Below are 7,268 nucleotides of genomic sequence, written 5' to 3'. Positions count from 1 at the left end.
AATCTGCTTCTCTATTCTCTCCCCCAACCATCCTCTGATCCAAAATACATACAAACCCTTAGTGTTTAAAAAGAAATACTATTTTATCTGTATTATTCATTTGTGTTTCTATATAACTTGTTTGAACAAAGGAGTCCATGGACAAAAAAGTAAATCAATAAAATAGACGTCTTGCAAATCATGAAATGAAGAAAATCTCCTGGAAGCCATGCCAACTCCAATTAAAATGGACTGCTGGGGTTCTGTCAAAACAATCCTATGTAGATGTGTATAGAGCTTTATAAGTTTGAATAGGTCACAGTGCTGAGACAGTACCAACAAAAAACAAGAAAATGAGCTTTGGAGGTAGGTCCCGTGGTTTTCAACCATGGGCCATAATAGTCCTTTTAGGAAGTATGTAAAAATTTGTGGAGGATTGTTTGTTGAGTATTACAGACATTGAAAGCCTTGGAGAAGGGATACTAACCCTTCTGCCTTCCCCAGGACATCACGGGGCCTGGTGTTGGACAGTTACTTCTTCACTATTGGCATTCTACATTCCTCATTGCCGAATGCTAGCTTTGAAGTTCATGTCATCAGAATCTCCCGCCTCTACTCTTCCTTAATACAGTCATTTTATAGACACTGTAGTAACTTCCCCTTAGCTACTAGTTCAACATCACTCTTCCCTATACCATACCCATGCTGACATGGTTCTCCATGACTTCACATCCCTTAGGATGAAGCATCCAGTAAGCATTGCCTCTTGGGTTGTATTCTCTTCATACTTTTAATAAAAGGTCAATTCTTACTCATCCATCTCAGTGAATGTGAGTCCATCATCTGGCACAGTTCACCACTCTTCTTGAACCATTGCACTTACCAACCTGAAAGCATCACACTTTCTTGGATTTTTCTCTTCTGTTACTGACTGCTCTTTCTCTGATTCCTTCACTTATCCTTTCTCATCTCCCTAATCTTTAAATATCCTATGCCCAGGGCTTAAACTGAGATTTTTTTCTTCTATCCATACTCCCTTTCTAGGTGCTTTTACCAGTCTACTGACTTTACCATCTGTGCTCTGAAGAAATTAAACATTGTTATTTCTAGTCTAGGCCTCTTCTTTGAATGTCAGACTCATATAACCAATTATGTATTTAATATCACTATTTGCATGCCAATATTCATCTTTATCATAGCATGTCCAAAATCAGATTCTTGAATTTTCCCCAAGCTAGTTCTTTTTAAAGTCCTCCCATCTCAGTAAAAGGTGATTTTGTTCTTGCATTCTTTCAGGTCGAGAAGTTTCAAGCAAACTCGGATTTCTGTTTCTGTTCCATTTGCCATCCAATCCATTAGCAGATGTATCAATGCAATATACAAAACATAAACAAAAATCCAAATACTTTTCACCATTACTGCTACTGCCATCTTGATCTAAGCAACCAACATCTTTCTCCTGGATTGCTGCCAAGTTTCTTTACTGGTCTCTATCTTCTCTATCTACAGTCTATACTCAGAATAACCAGAGTGATTCTCATAAAAGGGAAGATTCTACCATTTATTTGACCAGTCCAGCTTGAGTTCCTTCCCTCTGTGAACTCCCTTTCTTTTCTGTACCATTTATTTAGTTGTTGACAGCTATTTTTCAAATTTTAAGTGGATTTGTTTTTACAGGTATTAGTCTAGGTGGTTCATTTTCCCAAGTAGATTACATGCTACCTGAAAGCAGGAACCACTTGTTACACTTGTGTCCTCTATTAGGGTTATGTAACAAAATGTAGGGAGCCTGTATATTTGCCAATTAAGTGAAATAACTGAAGTTTAAATATGCCCTTGATATTCTGGATAGACATGTCATTTTTTTGGAAAAGACTGTTTATTTGAGAGAGAGAGAGAAAGAGAGAGAGCGAGTGCATGCACACTAGTGAGGAGAGGGAGAGGGAGAGACGGAGAGGGAGAAGCAGACTCCTCTTTGAGCATGGAGCCACCCGACATGGGGCTCTATCTCAGGGACCTGAGGTCATGATTTGAGCTGAAGGCAGATCCTTATTGACTGAACCACCCAGGCTCCCCTATATGAACATGTCTTAAGCTCCTGGATTTCCAATATTGTAAATATAACTCTAGCATATCATTTCTCCCATAAAGGATAGTAACATATAAGAAAAAATAAGATCTATCCTTAAAATCTCTCAATGATCCTATAAATACAGAATACATTTTCTGTAAATCTATGGAAATTAATTCTGCCACCACCATATCCAATCTTACCGCATGTAACTCTAGTAGGGCTAAAGCTGAGCTGAGCTGATTCCAACAAAGTGGAAGTAATGATGATGAAGGAATACCTGCTGAGTGTCCCTTTAATTGTGTTTCTCTTGGAAGTTACACATTTCTTGAATCATCTTTAAAATGACTCCAATTTTCTCTAATTTGTTTAAGTTGGATAAGCACATCTTGTAGATCAGAGCATCCATGGAAGTCATTTCTGAAAACCCTTTTTCTTGTTTCCTCATATAACGTATAGGAGGCCCATTCACATCATAAATCACGAGTTGAAACTATTACTTCAACACTGCATCCTCTAATGTAACCAGCAATTTTGTTTTTCTTCTAAAAGTCCTAAATCTTACTGATTGCTTCAATTTTTATCCTCTGTCATCATCAGCAATAGCTGACATCTTTAATTTTTGATCTAGTTTTCAAAATAAAACACTGATTTACAATTGCATAGTGATGACTAAGACAGAACAATGTTTTGCTAAGGATGCTCAAGGATAGGCCAGGCTCAGTGAATCGATACTTCTCCCCCAGTTGGTGTAATTTTGTGCCACTGGAAATTACAAATCATTCTGCTAGTCTATGCTTCTAAAGAATGCTGGAGACTACTCAAGCTACATCTGTCAGCATCGGGGAACAAAGGTGTATAATTGGGAGTCAGTTTAAAAGCAGGAATTTAGTAACAGACACATTCAAAGATGCTCACCATCACTCATGATCAGGGAAAGGCAAATCAAAACCACAATGAGATACCACTCCCATCAGTCAGAATGACAGATATCAAAAGGACAAGAAATAACAAATGTTGGTGAGGATGTAAAGAAAAGGGAAATCTCAGGCCCTGTTGGTGGGAATGTAAATTGGTGCAACCTGTATGGAAGACAGTATGGAAGTTCCTCAAAAAACTAAATATAGAAGTACCATGAAATTCAGTACTTCCACTTTTGGATATTACTTCAGGAAAATGAAAAGAGAAATTTGAAAAGGTATATTCTCCCCTGTGTTTATTGCAGCATTATTTACAATAGCCACGATACAGAAGCAACGTAGGTGTCCATCAATAGGTTAGTGGATAAAGATTTGGTACATGTATATGAAAAAGAATACTACTCAGCCATAAAAAGAATGAAATCTTGCCATTTGTGACAACATGCATGGACCTAGAGGATACTACTGCTAAGTGAGAAAGCAGAGAAAGACAAATACAGTGTGATTTCATTTACATGTGGAATTTTATTATTATTATTATTATTTTAATTATTTATTTGAGACAGAAGTTGAGAAAGAGAGCATGAGCAAGGGGAGGGTCAGAGGGAGAAGCAGATTCCCCACTAAGCAGGGACCAGATGCAGGGCTCCTTCCCAGGACCCTGAGATCATGACCTGAGCCGAAGGCAGATGCTTAACCAACTGAGCCACCCACGTGCCCCTACACGTGGAATTTAAAAAAACAAACAATAAAGAGAAACAGACTCAAATATAGAGAACAAAGTAGTGCTTGTCAGAGGGGAGGTGGGTGGGGTGGTAGGTGAAATAAGTGAAGGGAATTAAGAGTTACAAATTTCCAGTTAATAAAATAAAGTTGTCACTGGGATAAAATGACAGCATAGGGAGTATAATCATTATTCTAATAACTTCGTATGGTGACAGATGGTAAGTACATTTACAATGAGCACTTCGTAATGTATATAATTGAATCACTATGTTGTACACCTGTAACTAATATGTCAACTATACTTCTATTAAAAATTTTTTAAAAATGAAAAATGAATAAAATCAGGCTTTAAAAAGCTTTACTTCACAAAGGAAATCTAGATCTTAACATTAAGTAATTGTGTCTGAACATCATTTAATGGCAAAACTATAATAACTAGTGAACTGGTAGCTGTCTGTTTGACAGGGATCTGCAAAACCTGAATTTAAGATAATAGGTTGGATATACATTTATAAGACATGAGTCTGGGCTCCTGTTTCTTCACTGTAGCTCTAAAGAGAAGGATTTCTGAGGTGTCTGATATTTGCCATCCTCTTCCCTTTGCCATGCTGTCTTTGCCTGACTGACATGGCTCTACCCTTGTCTCCATTAGCTTCCTGAGGAGTCCTTTGTCTCCTCATGTTTCCATCTTCAGGCTTTCTCCTCATTTGACAGGGGCCAAGGATTGCCGCAGAGGCTAGAGAAGCTGGTGTATGTGCAAAGTCACAAAGGAACAGCAGTGGGACACTGTTACTGTTGTTAGGTAGTGATTACTGCTTTCACAGCCAGCAGGTGTTGTCGTGTGTCAAGGGTAGACAACAGCCGTGTCTGACCTGGGACCAAGTCCCTCATCAGCCTTCCTCTCGCTCCCATCAAGAGAGCAGTCTTTGCAGCTTCTTCCTCCTCAGAGGATGCCTCTTCTCTGTTTTCTTTTCCAGGAAATACAGTTCTACACACCAGACTCCTGTCTGACCTCCTCCCTCCTGGAAACTAGTCTAAATCCTCCCTGTTTCTAGTTAAAGTTTTCTCCCAAGTTCATTTAGATTTGACTGAAATCTGATGTGACAGAAGTTTAATAAATTATGGCTATTACTTTTATTATCCATGCATAAAGCCATTCATCAATGATAATTTTTTTTCTCCTTTTCAGGCATAAGCCCTAATGTTCTGCTTAGCTTTGTTTAAAAAAAAAAAAAAAAAGCAGAATGTAATAAAAAAGAACAAGGCACATAGCTCATGGATATCCATAAACATTGTAATAGGAAGCCAATCAGGATATATTGTGCTGTTGTAATGCTTATTATTTGGTTTCTAATTATCTAGTCATGAGGATCCCAGACTTGGTTTCCATGTCTCAACTTTAAGAAATATACAAGAGCAGGTTATAGTTTTCTAAAAACAATTGCTCTTCAGAATTATACCAAATTTGAAACTTTTTCTATAAGTAACACAAAGCTTCCTTATTAACATGTTAATTTTTAAAATTTGTAATAAAGAAGTCTTATTATTCATGAACTCATTATAGAGTTGTACTATACATAGCCCATGGGTAGCTGGATAAAGTTCCGATAGCTGTAATTCTGATGGCACCAGTACTTACATTCTAGATGTATGGGATTTTTCAGTTCCTATTTTTTTGTAGTTACAATTTTATTTTCTTAAGTTTCTTGGATATCTTGTACATTTTTCTGTTAGATTGTAAAAAAGATTGGAAATCTCAGATAATGAAGTTGGTTCAGAGGCAGAAAACCTATGCTAATTATGAAAACATCCCAGCAAAATACCAAGAGGCACTGGGTTACCTGAAGGAAGACACAAACTCGTTTCCTCATGACTAGATAATTAGAAACCAAATAATAGACTTTACAACAGCACAATGTATCCTGATTGGCTTCCTATTACAATTTTATTTTATTTATTTAGGAGAGAGAGTGAGCACATAGAGGGAGAGGGAGAAGCACACTTCTTGCTGAGCAGGAGACCTGATGCAGGGCTTGATTCCAGGACCCTGGGATCAAGACTTGAGCCAAAGGCAGACACTTAACTGACAGAGCCACCCAGGCACCCCATATGTAAGCTAATTTTAATGATCAAGTGCCTTTAAATCCATAATTTAAAAAAAAAAAAAAAACACTGCACCAGGCTCAGCTTCTTCAGAATGGACACTCTGTCTTATTCAGCTTTCATCTATTTGATTATGCATCACTGCCTAACACTGGTAATAAAATGTTAAAACGATAACAGCAAAGATAATGACCGTAGTAGTATTGGTCCTGGGCACTTTCCACTATAAAGCACTGATCTGATGGCTTGACAGGGATTAATTTCATTCAACAGATCAGAAAACTAAGGTATAGAAAGGCTAAGTAAATTGTCTGAAGTCATGCACCTATATAGAACCACCATCCTAATCCAGGCTGTCCACATCCACAGTCCACTTTCAAATCCTCTATCCCCAGACTTGGTATACATTGGCTGAACAGATCAATGAGCCCCAATCTAAATGTACCCTGTCTCATTTTCTGTTTCACCACTGGACCTGTTTTTGGAGTTGGCACTTTACCTTCTACCTGCATCTCCTATCGGTTTGGATTTTAAATTCCTCATGTACAATATCCCACTCAGTGTTCTTCCCTGCTTTATTATACTGACGAGTTCCTCAACTTCTTTCACAGTCTTCATCTCAAATGTAATCAACCTTGGCAGGAAGACAGCCACTTGAGTCTTAAATGTCACTCAGTTAACTTCAGATCATAGCAACCCATCTTCAGGCCCAAGAATACTCAATAAGCCTGTAAAGCACTTTCATCTCAGTAAGTGGAAAGCTAAGGGGAGGAAACGTCACAATGGAATAGATGTTTAAACAAAAGACTTCGTGGTAGCTGTTGTGGTCAGTTATTTTACATATGAATTTACAAATGACTGAATTTTCATTTGGGCTGTTGAGTTCTTCCCATTTTTGTAGTGACTGCATTATTTCTTAGTATACCATAAAAACAAAATTCACTGAAAAAATCTTTAGGATTCCATTTTGTCATCCTGGGAAGAGTGACACTTTTCAGTAAATTTTAAAGATGCCTCCTGATTCTTATTCTGTAAGGATTCCATAAAGTCACAAGTATCAAGCTGACAGCTGCGTGGCAGCATGAATGCTTAACTGTAGTGTTAGTGCAGCCAGATACATCTCTAGTCATGAGAGAGTGGGGTAATACTCAAATTTAATCAGAAATGTTGAACCATTCGCCACGAACTTCCTACCTGGCAATGATTGTGAATTTTTGGTAAAAACTGAGGTTGTAGAACTTCTTCCATTTGAGCCTAATGAAACTCTCATCACTGTGCAATTTAAACTATACAGCAAGAAATATAAAGCAACATTAATCCAGCTGAAGTACCTAAAGGCAATAGTTGATGTTTCTCATCACTAAAAGCATTAAATGAATTAGAGAGAAAAGGTTTCACCCAGTGATCACAGATAAATAATAACAATATTACCTCGCACAAGTCAACTTATTTCATTTCTTTTATCTTCT

Source organism: Vulpes vulpes, chromosome X, assembly GCF_048418805.1.
Source record: "Vulpes vulpes isolate BD-2025 chromosome X, VulVul3, whole genome shotgun sequence".
NCBI classification, from domain to species: Eukaryota; Metazoa; Chordata; class Mammalia; order Carnivora; family Canidae; genus Vulpes; species Vulpes vulpes.
The sequence above is the reverse complement of the archived record's forward strand: the minus strand, read 5'-3'. Positions refer to the sequence as shown.